The sequence below is a fragment of the Lathamus discolor genome, chromosome 5 (genome assembly GCF_037157495.1).
Source record: "Lathamus discolor isolate bLatDis1 chromosome 5, bLatDis1.hap1, whole genome shotgun sequence".
Taxonomy (NCBI): Eukaryota; Metazoa; Chordata; class Aves; order Psittaciformes; family Psittacidae; genus Lathamus; species Lathamus discolor.
This window is the reverse complement of record NC_088888.1, coordinates 47,504,862-47,521,327: the sequence shown is the minus strand read 5'-3', so window position 1 is coordinate 47,521,327 and position 16,466 is coordinate 47,504,862. Positions and strand designations below refer to the sequence as shown.

Sequence of the window (16,466 nt, the reverse complement as noted above, 5' to 3'; positions counted from 1 at the left end):
CTGGCAGGTGTTAGCTAAACCTGGCTCCTGAGGGTGCTTCTTATTAAAGTGGAGTATGCTCAAGGCCCGGTTGCCCCAGGAACCAGACAAACAGAAAGACTTGGTTCAAGCCGCCCGTGCTTTCAGCCACATTCAGCCAGAGATTTACTACAGCTGCAAGAAAAAGACTAAGGACTGCAAGGTCCCAAGACTTGTCCCCTTAAAACCTCAAGGTTTGATTCTGGGTTAGGGCTTCCGCTCAAAAAATTAATAAAACCAGGAAAATGGTGAGAGGCCACACTGACTGTAGAAAGTCCAACTGAGGAAAAACTGCCCTAGGAAAGGAGCCAAAAAAGTGCATGGCACCTAAAACCACTTTCAGATAACACAGTCAACATGCCAGGCAGGAAAAATGTTTCTGCCAGGAAGAACGTAAGAAATCAAGTTAACAGCTTCTTGTGATGAATAAAAGGCACAGCAAACAACAGTGATCATTCAGAAAATCAGACAGAATTAAAGACTAAGTGATAAGTTAGAGAAGAAAGGACAAAAAAAGACCTCTACTGAATTCTATGTCTCCAAAGAGTTATTCAAATTCCCACATGAGTGTTCCCAGAGATGAATACCACTGATTCGGATTCAGGAACTTACAACTGATATATTAAAATTCAGTCAGTTATATTCCAAAGTGTTATCACATTGTCCCAGAACCTTTGTAATCACCAGAAACCACTTAAATGATAAAAGAGCAAGCACTCAAAGAAAACAAGCTATTTTTCTATCAGAATACTTTTCAGGAGACAAGCAGAATTAAGAGACTCCAGGAACAGGCTCTAGGTGGGCTCACTATACCTGATCTACCTTTAGGACACGGTAAAGCACTTCTCGCCCTTTCTCTAAGGGTTGCTTACTAATACACCGATCCTACAGTAGTTTCAAATGGGATTTAAAGAGCATAAGTAAACAGAGTCAGAATTACTTTTGCTGGGGATACTCCTTTTCTTTCATTCTGAGAAGTCAAAGAAATCCTTAACTTGAACTGCAGATCTACATTTCAGCACCTACATTCCAGTGTTTTTTGTATCATTTCATTACGACCAGTCCTGGCAATAAGCAATAAAAGTCCCCAGTGTGTTTGCAGATCATCACAGCAACATGATTAGAAAGCTTGATCCAAGTATCGTAAAAGACAATGGAACTTGGATTGAGCCCAAAGAGAAATGATTTTCCCTGCTATGGGACAGTGACTATACATAGCTATGACTACAGCTATACATTATGCTTCTTCTGTTATTAAAAGTGAGTCTTTCCCCAAGCACTGATTTTAATTACTTAACAATAGGGTAGACTTTTGAACAATAGAGTGCCAAGAAAAAAATCATAACCTGAAATAGAGAAAACACATTTCCTGTGCCCTGGGAACAACTAAAAATTCCGCTGACTATAGTAACCACTGAGTAAGACTATCACACCATTACCTAAACGTATGCACAGATGTACATACACACACAAGCCTACTGATCTGTAGGACCTCTAAACCCTTCCCTTGGAACTAGCACTCTAATGAACATCTGTAGGAAGAGAGATGTAGTTCACGTGGTCATGGGGACACAACAGTGTATCTCACCTATAGTGTAATATTATTCACTAAAATGTAATACATTTCCCATCTTTAAAATGCAGAAATGTTTTTATTCTAAGGAAAAAAAAAGTTTTAATCTGAGCTTAAGTAAGATATTTTCATTTTAACATAGATTTCAAGAGATTATTCATAAATGCACACTCTTGAGTTTATGTAATAATTATTTGGCATTTTACATCTGCTATAATATGCAAAACAATATTGGTAATATTTCTTGCTTACATGCTGTTCTTAGCACAGAAGACTTTTTGTCACTGGGGCTGTAATAATTCACATACTAACTGGAAGAACAAGTCAATCTGACAAGTTTAGTACCTGAAAAGAACAAAAATCACAGTAACATTTGGATTGGAAGGCACTTCTAAATGGGTCATCCTAGATCATCTTTAATAGACACTTACCTCGTCTAGCCATGACTGAATCCACACCCTCCCATGGCAGTTTGCTCTACTGACCTAAATGTTGCATAGTAGTAACTCCTTTCCAATATTGAACGGTATAGCAAAGTATTCCCTGCTGCAGCTTAACCACAGCATTTTTACCCCTTTGTTCTTTAATAAGATGTGAAAATACCTTTCCCTGTTCTTTCAAGCCCTTTTGCATATATGTGAAGCTAAAGCTCTCACTTTCTCCAGACTCAGTGTACCTAGATTTCTTGTCTTGAATCTCTTTTATCTTGACTTTGGGCTTTTCCATCTTCCTGAAGAGTCCTGTGAATTGGGGTTACCTTTTAGCTCTTTGATTTTGTGGGCTGAAGAGGATTTGATATATTTGCAGAAAGGCTAGTTAGGAATGTATTTTATGAGGCTTGAAGTTATAATTAGTCATCGTGCATCTCTCTTCCTTATAGTGGCATTTGTGCTTTCAGATTTAACATTGGTATCCCAAGAAACACCTTGAGAAATCACACATACAAGATCAATATGCCCATTAATGAGATAACTGTAATTTAATACTGCTGTTCTTCAGGATGTGCTCTGTAATTCTAGGGAGCTTCTACCTGAACTTGAACAAGGAGTGTTACCTCTTCATATAAATGTACATCACCTCCATTAGGCATAGCTAGGAGCAAAGCCACATCAGCTCCAAGATTACCTGAGCATTTACACACAGCATCTGAAGGCTGCCGAGGCTACTCTAAGTTCTAGCAGTAGGAACTTAAAAGCTGCTTCTGATAGCCTGGTTGGGCTGCAGTCATGGAAAGGGCACCATATATTCTGGTTACCCTTCACCTGATACATATCAATGACTGTGACACCTCTGTGCTCCCAACACAGAGGAGGTCCAGGAGCACAGGAGAAGCTGGTGGCCTGTTCATGCTTATAAAGTCTTCGGCTGAGCTGGCTGGAGTCACACACTAAGCGTGCAGGGTGTGTTCTACCAAACACCCACCCATGCAAACTCTACCAGTGCCTAACGCAGATCCCGCTGAGTTATTTCTGAGCAACCCAGGAGGACAGACTTGGATGGTCAAGTTCCCCATCCATGACAGAACACCTGCACCAGTTTCAATACCTGAGGACTCACAAATATTTACACAGTTGTGGACTTAAAGTACAATATTCACCTCGTGTACCACTGTACCATAATGCACATGCACTCAAGTAGAATCTGGGACTTGAAATCAATTATTTGCCTGTAACATAAAACAAGTCAATTTCCCAATGAAAATGCACACCTAAAGAAAGTGGTAAATAAAGGGGTCTCACACATGAAGAGGAGATGTATTTTTCTCTTTTATGACAAAAAAATTAGCAGTGAGTATCCGAACAGCTTGCTCCAGAGTTGCTTAAAATACCTGCAATATCGTATTCATCCAACTTGTTTTCAGAATCGACACAAGGAAGGTTTGACTTTTTCTAGTTTTTCACTGTTTGCACAAAGAGAGGACACTGCTGCTGGGACTGCCTCTGCCTGTGGCCAGTTTGAGAAGCTGAAAACATGGCCGACAATAGCATGGCAGGAGCAATTTTGACATTAAAGAGATAGCAGTAAAGTCTGATACAAACTGACAAGCATTACATTCTCCAATATGCAGCTCAGAAGACAGGCTTATTGACCATAAAATGATTGTATAACCCAACCAGTATTATGTCATCTGAGACCTTGGTGAGGCCACCACCTTTTTTATGTATGCATATATCATGTTATTTTTGCCTCCAGACAACTGTCGAGTTACATTCCTTATATAATGCTGCTGCAGTGCTAACCTGAAGCATAATGACTGTGCTCATTATAGGCTTATTATGAGTTCTGGGATGAAGAGCTGTCAATAATGTGATTTGCTCCATATAAGGTAAAACACTGTCTTTGTTGTAAAGGGGATCCCAATTATATCTTTTTGAAACAGTAATTACAGTAATAAACAGATTAAGCATGGTAACCGCAGGTCTCCCTGCAGCAAGGCATGCAAGTCCGTGTCTCAGCGGGTGCGCGGGACACGGAGACAGGCTGCTGCAATCTGAAATGCTGGATCAGGCCTTAGCGTACAATCCTCTGCATCCTTGAACAAAAGAAGATGGTACAGAACACTGCAGTGCTCATGGCCAAATAAATTACATGTTTGCTGTATAAATGAAAAACCTATACACAGTAATTTCTCTTGATTGCTCGCTCTAGCTTTTCTTTTTTGTTGCTCTTGCTGTCAATTCAGTGCAGCCTATTAAAGGCTGTGAAAGAAATGGCCTTCAGCGGGGATTTATATTCCAATCACACAATCTCAATTTCTTACAGAAAAAGAGCTATTGAACTGGTTCTCCAGTTTTCAGATAAGTCAGGTCCGATTTTCAGATGTTGCCCTTATGTTGCAATTATGTATTGCCAAATGAATTCCTATTTAGTATACTGCAAGATAAACTGATACTTGTGCAGTAAGGTTCCAAACATCATACATCAATGTGATAATGATAGTACAAGTAGGTAAGTTTCTAACACCTTCCTTCCCATTCATATGGAAGGGGTTTTGGCCATCTTTTGTTTTTTTAAGACCTCTGTTCTAAAGGTCTTTTAAAGGCCTCCCCTCTGGTGAACTGGAAGAGAGGCTTTTGTTGCTGCAAGTTCTTGTAGGAAAAAAGCAAAGGAGTTCCTTTCCCAGGACTTCAATTTAGCCCTTACCATCAACATCTAAGTGAGTTGCAAAGTATAACCTGAATTCTGTTCAAAACCCTTACTGGTCTTCATCCTGGTTTATTACAGTTGTTTGCTTACTGGCCGCATTTGTATCCCCCAAGCACCAGAAGGCCCTGCCTGCTACAGGCTGATGGATCAGTGCAAGACCAGAGACCTCTGAGATGCTCCCGGCAGCTGACTGCCTACTGACTTGCCCTCTTCCCTAAAGCTCTTGGGCTACTGCAGTAGAACCAGAGCTTGAAGCCTGGACTGCAGGATCAGACTCCTCTGTTATCAAAAAGAGATGTGTCAGGGTCTAACATCCACACGTAAACTCCACTGAGGCTGAGACGAAAACCCCAGAAACAAGACACAATGCAGGTAAGTCTATTTCAGTGTGTTATCACTGTTTTGCACATTTAAAAATCTAAGAAAAAAAGAAGAAATGTTAAATTTAAGGCTTCTGCTCCATCCTCATCACCTTTTTGTATTGAGGCAGTTCATCTGATGCAGCAAAATATAAACCACAGTAAGACAGCCTTGTTTCACAAGCTCACTAATATCATATATTTCCATTTCTTAGGCCCCAAACCACAACCTGTTGCCTTGCAGAGCCTCCTCCTGACCCTGGTCCCTGCAGAGACAGCTAGTAGCTCTCACCCTCCACCTTTAGCCAAGAGACTAGGGGTGGGGAAAAGGTTGCAAAGGAAGAGCAAAGGTTAGGACCACGGTGTGTCCCTACCCATCCCCACCACCCTTCCACTGCTGATCAGAGCCTACTCTTTTCGGCACAGCGCCCCCTTCCACTGCCCCCCCGAGCCCTTTTTCTAGGACCAGCATCAGCTCTGCTCCCTGCCTGAGACCCTGAGGAGTGATGCCCAGAGTCTGTTTCTACACAATCCACCTCAAACCATAACTAAATGGATCTTCCAATTCTACTCATCTATTTATAGACCCCTGCATGGAGACATATTATTCTTTCAAAAACATTACAGGAAAATGTTGCAAGTGATTGTCATTAAAAAACCTTCATCATAATTTCATTAAAAATTAACAGAAAGCAAGCATTAGTACTGTCCTGGCAACGGGGGGCCGGGTGTGTCACATTATTAAATTGAGAAGGGCAGCAATGGAAAGTCTTTTTAGATTGGTGTTTCCATTCTTTCTTCTTTTACTTGGTTCAAAAGTCCTGCATAATTAATACTGTAGTACTTAATAAATGCTTACGAACCTACTAGCTCTCTGCTCTTTCCGTTTAATTAGGTGACTGACTTCAGGCATACTATAAATTATAATGACAATTTAATTACTTTTTTAATGTGCACACTTAAAAGATTTATAAACAGGAAAAGAGTAGTATAATGCACTGAAAACTAGAAATACTGTGAACTGGACAACAGCACAAAGTAATCCCATCTAAAGCATCTCTGCAGTGTCTGAGCACCTGCAATGACTGGGACATAGGGTATTTACAGTGTTTGGTACAACTACAGAGAATTGTGTACTTCTATCTGAATGTTCCTTGCAGCACTTGCATATCTCACCCGGCTTCACAACAGAGACCTAAAGAGGTTCTGAGGAGAAGCCAGACTTCAGCATCTCTTAGGTAAAGTGCTCACAAAAAGTGCAAGACCATTTCCCTTCTTTTAAACAGACTGTAAAACTGCCTCATTGCATCATAACACCGCCATTGTTAAAATCTGCAGGGGCTGAAACCTCCCATGGTATTCCAGCTGGCACAGGCAATTCATCAAAGACCATGGGTTTCATCATTTCATGAGCAGACCCTTAATAGTTAGAAGACAGAAATGTCTGTCAAAGAATATTTCGTGCCATCAGCACCACATACTGCAACAAGCGAAGTTAGCTCTTCTCATATTTTTGTTAAGGCATCTAGGACTTATTCCTCTGTCACTTACGGGAATGTAAATTGTAACTAAATTCATAAAGCTAAGAGAATAGCATATATAATAAATCAAGTAAGAATCAGACCCCGGTTTTCACTTAAAACTAGCGCTCAGAGAAGTACAATTGATAAATAATCTACTTAAATTTAAAGAGTTGAAGATACTAGGAGGAGACTTAACATTTCCAAAACCATAGCTGGTTATTAAAAACAAAGAAACCACCACTATTTTCTACAAGTTACCTGTCACCGACTTAGACAGACGACAGCATTTGTTTTAAATCACACTGTATGCTATATTGGTGAAACTTTCTCATGTAAAGAAGTCATTAAAATTTGGGCTAGAGGAGACGCTTTCCCATCTGGGAGCTGAATCTGGTTTGGTGTGACTATTCCTGTCTGTTAATTTAGCAGTATAAAGTATAACTGTACATTCTTGGCATACTTACTGGGGATGCTGGCATCTCTGTAACCAGAACTGCTTTCAGAAAGGGGAAAAAGAAAACGACTGGGCAATTCACTGTGCACTAGAAAAACGATGGGCAATTCAGTGTTTTAAGCATCATCTATCAAGTGCTGAATACTCAAAAGGGAAATAAATTTAAATATATCGCCAAGGCACAGTGCTGTGGTAACCGTCTCTGATTTTCCTTTTTAACACAGTAAAAAAAAATCCCAGATGCTTGTCTCATTCACAGATGAACGAATCAATCCCTCTGCTTCCTCATGCATCTGTCCACCTCGGCCAGCACAGAGCCAGGCCAGAAAAGGTATAGGTAAAAGGGAAAACACCAGGACACTGAGCAGCACTGTGAATCACAGGGAGCTGCTTTGTCTGCAGCTTCCGTTCTCAGAGGAGCTGTGCAGGGCTGAAACAATGGCTGTCCTATGGAGCTGCGTCTCATCTACCTCATCTACAGCCGGTGATGGATGATGGGTCAAGAGGGCAGTAGACTTTGGGTGCACAACCCTTAAATACTTTATCAACGATGGCAAAAGGCCATGTACTACAATAACACAGCAAATACTTCCTTTTGCTGTAGAGCAGACAAATTCCTTCCTCTCTGCTGGCTAAATCTGAAGCTTTTGGTTCACGGCTCAGAGTGTGTGCAACTTCAATATTCGCAAAACACGCATGTAAAAAAGCTGCAGTTTTATTCCTGAGACTGTTCAATTGTAAACATTCTCACAGAAATGAAAAGTCAGCCTATCTGTGCTGAAATCCTATGCAGTCATAAATATGCAATTATAGGGATTTATGGGGTTTATAGACAAAAAAAGAAGGAACATTTCATACATTTTGAAAAATGAAACTGCATACTAAGAATAGGTAAAAACTGTAAAAGTGTGTAACTCATCCCAACTTTTCATACTGAAAGAATTTCCTGGAAGAAAACCATATCAACTTGATAGAAGTGAAAAGTGCCATAAAAAAATAGGAATCTTGTCCCTGGTTTAAATGAAGTTTAATAAAAGTAATAGGTCCTGTGATATAGTGAGCTACATTAATACTAACAGCTTAACTGTATTGTTGTGCTACCCAGCAAGGTATCATTTAACAAGACATATAAGATGTCTTGTTAGATGATGAGTTGGAATGCCTTCATGCCATCAAAGTATCTTCATACAAAATAAAACTGAAGTAACATTTAAAATGTTCTGAAGTAAGACATCTTACTGTGTAACAGCTGTCAAGGGTTTGTCCCAGTTTAGAGCAGAGGTAAAGTATTTCAGAACCTTCTGCCATTTATATGTTCTTTCAACCAGTTTGGTCTTCTGCTCCTCCTTAGCTACTTCTCTCTCTGTTTAGCTCCTTAGGTATCTTTAAAACTTGACCTAACTGCTCTGAATTTCACAGTAGATCTTAATGCTCCAGCATTAAGCAGAAAGCTGTGGCCTCACGTCTGGTTTCTCACAGCAGCCTTCCACTATATGAAGGGGGCCTACGAGGATGCTGGAGAGGGACTCTTCATCAGGGACTGTAGTGACAGGACAAGAGGCAATGGGTTCAAACTTCAATAGGGGAGATTTAGGCTAGATATAAGGAAGAAGTTGTTTACTGTGAGAGTGATGAGACACTGGCACAGGCTGCCCAAGAAAGCTGTGAATGCTCCATCCCTACAGCGTCCAAGGGCAGGTTGGGCAGGGCCTTGATCAGCCTGGCCTAGTGGAAGGTGTCCCTGCCCATGGCAGCGGGGTTGGAACCAGATGATCTTAGGGTCCTTTCCAACTCTAACCGTTCTATGATTCTACGATTCTCAAGCCAATGGCAGAAAGGAATCAAAGGGTTCCCCAAAGAAACCTCCAAATCAGCTGTTACCATTTCAGCTCCCTTACCAGCTGACTAGAGCATCAGCAACAGAAGACAGTCACATAGGTGCCCACCCACATGGCCACAGAAGCAGAGGCGATGGTGTAATAATGGAATCATTGATTTATGGCAACAACCTAATACTGGCTCATTAACTTTACCATTTTGGAGACTCTGAGAAATCTGTTCACATCAAAGCACTGAAGTGACCGGGGTGGGTTTTCCAGCAGTGCAGTGCAGTGCAGGGAGCGAGGCAGAAAAGCTGTGCTGTCCCACCACGCACCTTGCAGTGACATGGGAAACCTGCACCTTCCTCTGGGTGCATTAAGGCAGAAGAAAGATGTGATTTCCTCCCAAAGATCTTACTGTGTTTTACTCTACAGCAATGGATGTGCATCATTTCAATCAAATGACGTATTACCAATCTCACCATAGGCTTTGAACTTAAATGCTTCAGAACTGAGCAAAACAAATGGGGTTCTTGTTCAGAAAATGGAAGGTCTTGGGGTGAAGGTATCTCAACTTTCTAACAGCCCAATTACAAGCAGTCCTGTCGTGTCTAATTCAATGAAGTCTGAATTTCAGATTAATCATAGAATCTTTTAGGTTGGAAAAGACCCTTAAGGTCATAAAGTCCAACCATTAACCCAGCACTTCAAAATCCATCACTAAAACATGTCCCTAAGTGCCATATCTACACTTCTTTCAAATAGCGCCAGGGGTGGTGACTCAACCACTTTCCTGGGCAGCCTGTTCCAGTGCTTGACATTAAAACAATTAAAGTAAGTTATTTTAATGAATAGCTATAATGTGTACTGAAAAGCTGCTAAAGCAACAACAACTTTTGCACAGCCTCTGTCAGCCAGAAAGTAAATCTGCCCATAGGTGAAGTCTGCACTCACCCTCTGAGTATTTTCATTCCTTTTTCAGAGTGTGAAGTTAAGATTGACACCAAAATGCGCTGTATTCTTAATGTGTTTTCCACGTGAACGGAGAGGCACTTGAGAGCCACAGCGATGTCCCAGAGAAAAACATTTGGAATATAACTTTTCTGGTACACCCACCTGGGCCAGCATTCTGCTCCCTTTTATTCATCCAGGTAAGGAGAAGCTGACAGCCGGGGGAGGGAAGAGATTGGGAGCCATATGGAGCTAGAGTCAATTTTCAGTATGTATTTGTGAATAGACACAAAAGAGATAAATGCTGGCATGCATAAATTCATATTTTATCAATATCTATTCTGGTACTTACTGTCAGAGTCATTTATTCAAAAAAGGCTTTTAAAGGCAAACACCAGTTTAAAGAAAAGCCCAAATCCTTAAAGAGACACCTTCCAACCCTGACTTATTCCTTGCCACAGCAAGTGCACGATCCCGATGTCATGAAGCAGGAGGCAGAAGCTCACTCACAGAGTTTACCTCCCAAAGCTAAAAGGGAAACTGGTGCAAATAACCAGGAACCCAGGAGTGAGTTTCTCCAGGCCACTGACAAAACAAGTGCCCCAGGAGCAGCCCAGTGCACAGAAGCTCTGAGGGTCCACATCCGAGTTGCTCATGCAGAGGGCAAGTGCAGCTGACGATATCTCATAATGACAAAAGCTATCAAAATGAGAAGGATTCACTAGTTTTGCTGCATGTAGTCACTGCACCTATGAATGTTGAGTTTCACTTCTCAGACTTACTCAAATTATCCAGCCCTCATGGGTCTGTGAACCTGAGCTGCAAGTCTCAGCGTGGAAGGGGATTTATTAAAAGACTTCTGGTGCATCTGACCATGACAAAATGCTAAAATAAATAAGTAATAGAATCACAGAATCATAGAATAGTTTGGGTTGAAAAGGACCTTAAGATGATCTAGTTTCAACCCCCCTGCCAGGAGGGGAACATCTTCCACTAGACCAGTTTGCTCAAAGCACAGTCCAACCTGACTTTGAACACTGCCAGGGATGAAGCTTTTACCACTCCTTTGGGCAACCTGCTCCAGTGCTTCACCACCATCATCACCTTTACTCCATCACAGTAAAGAACTTCTTCCTTATATCTAACCTGAACTTCCCCTGTTGAAGTTTGAACCCATTGCTCCTTGTCCTATCACTACAGTCCCTGATGAACAGTCCCTCTCTGGCATCCCTATAGCCCCTCTTTGGATACTAGAAATCTGCTATGAGGTCTCCACGCAGCCTTCTCTTCTCCAGGCTGAACAGCCCCAACTTTCTCAGCCTGTCGTCATATGCGAGGTGCTCCAGTCCCCTGATCATCCTCATGGCCCTCCTCTGGTCCTTCTTATGTTGAGGACACTAGAACTGCACACCGTACTCCAAGCAGGGTCTCACAAGAAACACACTGAGCATTTCTGAACCCCAGATTATGTTTAGCCTGGATCCACCGGACACGTTGGATTTCCACTGACTCTCTATCACGGATTTTTATCTCTTCCTACAATGCAACAAGAGCAGGACAGTAGAGGAAAAGTGTCTGAGATTTACTTATTCCATTAGTCAGAAATTGAAAATTAAAGGAGCCACTTCAAATGCTAACAGAATGCAAAAACTCATCACTTCCTTCCTGAGGAGGGCATTTGTAAGTATTGATCAGAACACGTGCTGTGGCAGAAAACTTCTGGACTCTATTCATGGCTCTTAAGTAGCTCTGAATCTGGACACAGGGCAAATGGTTTCAATTTTCTATGCTTTTTCAAAATAGTAATAAAAACACATACCCACCTCACAGAACAGAGGCTTCATCAAAGTTTTTACCTCACTCTCAGCTTCTTAAGTAGACAGTCCTGCAAAAGTGCAGAGTACCATGATTTAGCTTTTATTTCCTTAAATAAAAAAGAAATTCTATTTCTTGGGGGTTTTTTGTCACGTAGGAGCAATTGTGGATGCAAAATCAGCATCTCTACCTGGAGGCTGGCCTCAGGCTCGGGCCTCACTTTGTGTTCCTACATCTTACACAATACATACATCGAGTCTACGAACAGGTCAGTAGGACACAAGCCAAGCAATGCACATTTAAATATGAATGCAGAACAAACAAACAAAAAAAAAAGTGGGTATTTTTAAGATCAAAACTTTCTTAATAATCTCATCTCTTTCCGGTCACACAGTCTGGGTGCAACACATAAGAAACAGCTTCCTGAGACACTGCGGTGTCTTCTGAATCACTGCCATTACCCAAGAAAACCCCAGGAAGTGGTTTGGATGAGAAGCTGGACCTGGCTTGCATAGGTATCAGCTGATGTCAGAGTACACACAGCACAAAGCCCTAACAATACAGACATTGTGAAACCAGGAATAACCTTCTCTTATCTCCTGCAGTTTGGGAAATCATTTCTAACCCGGTGACTACACAGCTTAGGAACAAGTCTAACGGTTAATTATTCACTGTGTGCTTCATAATTAATCTCAGTTTCAGGCCAAATCTTCGCATGCCCATAATAACATGAAGATCTTCAGTGAGGGAAACAACAGCATGAGCTTTTGGACCTCCTTCTGCACAGCAATTCATTTTTCCATAAACAGTTACTATTAAGCAAGGACAAAGCAACAAACCAGACAGCCATCTGTGTAAACCAATTTAAAAGGATGGTGACCTCACAAGATTTTTCAAACTAATGCTCTCCATTTAACTTCTGCCACCCCGTCCTGCCCCAGCAGGCACTGGGTTCGCGCAGGTCCCTGGGTGAGCGCAGTGCTTCCTCTTTAGGGAAAGCTGGTACTTTAAAGCCGCAGCAATTTCAAACCTGTGAAAAGAGCATGTCAGTGAAAATACCTCGGCATATATGGAAGCAGGCCAACCTACCCGGCAACCCACGCACCCCAGAGCGTGTTGCCACAAAGGTCTGTGCTACATTTGCCAGCTGAGCTTCCTAGAGGTATGAGGTCAAGTGAGCACAAAGGTTCAGGCTACCGACGATAACATAAGCTCTGCTGAAGTGTGCTCTTTCTTATGACCCGGAACAAAGCCAGCAAAAGCACAGATGGCAACCACATCATAAAGGAAGACAAACCTGACAGCCTCAGAGCAAAACTCACAAATCCACTTAGAGCACACCTATCCTGTACGTACCCGAGATGGCCACAGCATCTACAGAGCCTTCTGCCTCTTTAGACTTGAGTCTAACGAAGCTTCAGGCAAAACATGCAAAATAAAATACCAAGTAGAACACCTACGAACAGGTGCAAGTAATAAAAACCCAAGGCCATGTCCTGCACCAAGTCACTTGCAGAACTTCCCTTTAATCCATGTACTAAAGTCAGACAGAGCCACATAAGAACTGAGAGCAGGGTGTACTGGTGATACCAGATCTTGCTAGTACAACGGAAGGAAGTACACAAACTCATTTACAAAGGCTCGTGGACTAAAAACACTTGAGTATCAAAAAAGGTAACTGAAAGAAATGTTTCTTCCCTTCCCATTTCCAAGCATCAGAACAACATAACAGTATATTAACTTTATTGTAGTGGTGGAAGGAAGTGTTCACTTCTCCATTATATAAAAATGATGTTTCTAAACCATATAGTGCAGACAGGGTAAAAATTACATCCTGGAACACCAAGGCTTGTCACATCGACTCTTTTTTTTTTTTCTCTTTACCCTGCATTTTCAAAGTCATTATTTTACTTTTCCCCTTCTGCAATGCCTGATATTTGTGTGCCTGATAGTTGTTCTTGCTTTAAAATAATGGCTATGAGGCAAAAGTAACTTGCCCTTCTGACCCAGAACGTAATTGTACAACTGTTTGTCCGGTAATAACCCATTGTACACATAAAGTGACATTTCTCTAATTGGCATTTGCTGAACACAAGGGCACCCTCTGCAAACACAGGGGCTTTTTTCTGGCAACCTCTTTAATTATCTCACTCTTTCTAACATAAAATCTCCCTTCTATCATTAGAGAAGAACAAACCGCTCCTCACCACAGCCACGGTAATACTATCTATTTCATATTCCGTATCAGCGAATACTATTAAAGATCAGCCTTACAAGACAGAGTAGTATTAACACCTGTCCTGAAAATTTGTTACAGAAAAGGGAACTACTCTGACCTTTAAGTTCAGGTTTCAGTAGTGCCTTTTTGATACACTTCAGAACAAAAGTTCAAGCTGCGTCTCACTTCAGCTTGTGACATCTTGTTGCATGTGAAAGTGAGGACAGAAATCCAAGAGAAGCCCGGCCGGCTCTGCTTATCCTTGCCTTCAGTTTTGCTGTGTCAGCTGATGCTGGCGTACGCAGTGTATTTCTCTGCTTTCTTTCTTTTTGTCTTTCCTTGGTCACTACTTCAAATTCCTACCCAGCCATCTCCAACAGCTCTCCTGTTGGCTGCCACCTTATGTAAAAACTCATAACTGGCTCAGGAAACATTTAAATCTGCACTATCTTGGCACACAGCTAATCCTTGAAGCAAACGCTGCTTACACAGTGGAGTGCTCACATTTCCTAGCCTGCTGTGGAGATGTCGTGCCTCATCTCGTGAGGCTGGAAGGAATGCACAACGCGTTGTAACATACCTCTGACTTTCTGTTTCTGCCATATAAGCATCTTGTTATCAGTTTTTATAGGGAGGGAAAATGGGAAAGGGAATTCCTGGAAAAGATTACAATTGTCAAACAAGCTTTTGGTATCTTTTAAACAACTGAAGCATTAATTTTTTGGCGGCGCTGTCAAAAGTGAGGGCTTGCTGGCTGCAGTGGAAGAAATAGTACATTTAGTTCAACTACAAGCTGTACTTTTTAAAAAATCCATATGAAAGCAGACCCATTATTCATTTCTCTTTTAATATGTGGTTTTGCCCTGCAGTTTCAATAACATCTTTTGTAAGCCTTTGCATTCTCAAGAAAGAACTGCAACTTAGAGCTAATGCTTTAATAAACTCTTGTTTATATTATAGTCAAACCAGAACAAACAAAATAAAGCTACAAATGACATTTTTATAGGAAGTCAAGAAAAAGATTCATGTGTCTGAATGTTTTAGTTACAGTATGGTTGGCATGACTATTATTTCCTGTGAAGCCAAACTGTAGCTTTAAAGAGCTGGCTTCTCTGTCTGCTCTGGGAACAGAGCATGGATATGACTCGGGCCTCTGAAGAGTACCTGGATATAAATACCATACAATTTCAACGCAAAACTCTCATCAAGTATTCTGGTGATTTTACAACGGGGTAAGGGCAAGATATGGCCATGAAAAATATGTTTAGTGTCTTCAAAATACTACCATGTTGGATTTCTGCAAAACGCCTCCCTTTACGGTCAGTTGTGCCAAAAAATTTCAGGAAGATTTCAGGCAAAAAAATGACCTTTTTAAAAAGTGATCATAGAATCCCAGAAATTAGATTAAAAAGGAAATGGCCAAAGTCTATTAGATCATCCCATACCCAAATAAGAAAAATCTATGCAGTGTATTCTACAGTGTTTTTCCCAGGTCACTCGAGTCACTCAAACTCACCAGCTTTTCTGGTTTCCATCAGGAGAACGGATCTTCACTGTAACAGGGTTTTTTCTTCCTAGCAGTTAACCTCATACTCCTGTTGCTCATTTGCACTACTTTACTCCTTTACACCTCTTTGAGACTGCTATTCAGTTCTAGGTGATCTCGGCTTTGATGCTTTCACCATCATGATACCTAATTTAATAGCAAACAAGGTAGAAAATGCTAAACTAAAAAGAGCAACTGACCTTCTGACTTGCAACCTTGCTTCCTCTGTAACCAGCAGCAACTTTATGGTGCAGTGAGACCTGAGCTCCTGGTCAAGAGTCTAAGGGTGAAAAATCACCACCATTCACGTTTAAAGACATGCTATATTTCAACAGCACATGGCCCTGAGAATTAGGGAGGATGGAGATCTACTAGCAAAGCAATCTCAAAGGTTTCTCTTCTCTTTATTCAATGTGACGCTCAATGATTTGGTTACATTAAGAAAATTTGGTTACTATTACCTCTCCCTGCCAATTAGGGAAAGGGGGTTTGAAGAGTTTTGTGTCTCCTAGTTGTCATAACCTCATTTCTTTCTCATTCCCAAATTCCAGATTAGGATTTCTGCTGACCTTTTATATGTAAATGCAATTCCCTGGGGGGGGAGGGAAGGAGTTTCACACTGCAGATTGACATGCTACCTCTCATGCAAGGGACAGCAGATGTCACAACCTCACAGAATGACTTTATATCTCCTCTGTCCCTGAATAAAGATGATCATGGGCAGCATGCATAGCAATCCCCAAAAGTACATTCATTTCACTGCCTGCAAGTACAAAAAAGTGTACAAGAAGGAAAGCTGCAGAGTCCATCCTTGAGAATGTTGGAATAAGTCTGTGAAATCGAAATGACTACCTGGTAAGAAATCCAATTTTTCAACTTAGTTGCTATTATTTCTAACCAGCACGGTAGCAACTGGCAATTGTGCTTAAGAAAAAGAAAGGCTGGATGAGTTCCTGGAAAACTCCTCAATGCTAAAGGCCTGCCTGAAGAGGGACAAAGTCACGACATGAAACTACAGACGCTTGGCAAACTCAGCAATCTT

The 16,466-nt window shown here is 41.3% G+C and overlaps 1 protein-coding gene across 6 annotated transcripts in view; it reads right to left on the bottom strand.

The window, feature by feature from the left end:
• The window catches only part of HIVEP2 (HIVEP zinc finger 2), a 146,835-nt gene that overhangs the window by 67,462 nt on the left and 62,907 nt on the right, over positions 1-16,466 (bottom strand). For 4 of the 6 annotated variants that reach the window (XM_065680696.1, XM_065680695.1, XM_065680698.1 and 1 more), the window contains one exon: positions 11,669-11,730. The exons of the other annotated variants lie outside the window; for them this stretch is intronic. The gene's annotated coding sequence lies outside the window, so the exon portion shown is untranslated. The remainder of the gene's footprint in view (positions 1-11,668; positions 11,731-16,466) is intronic. 6 annotated transcript variants of the gene reach the window in all.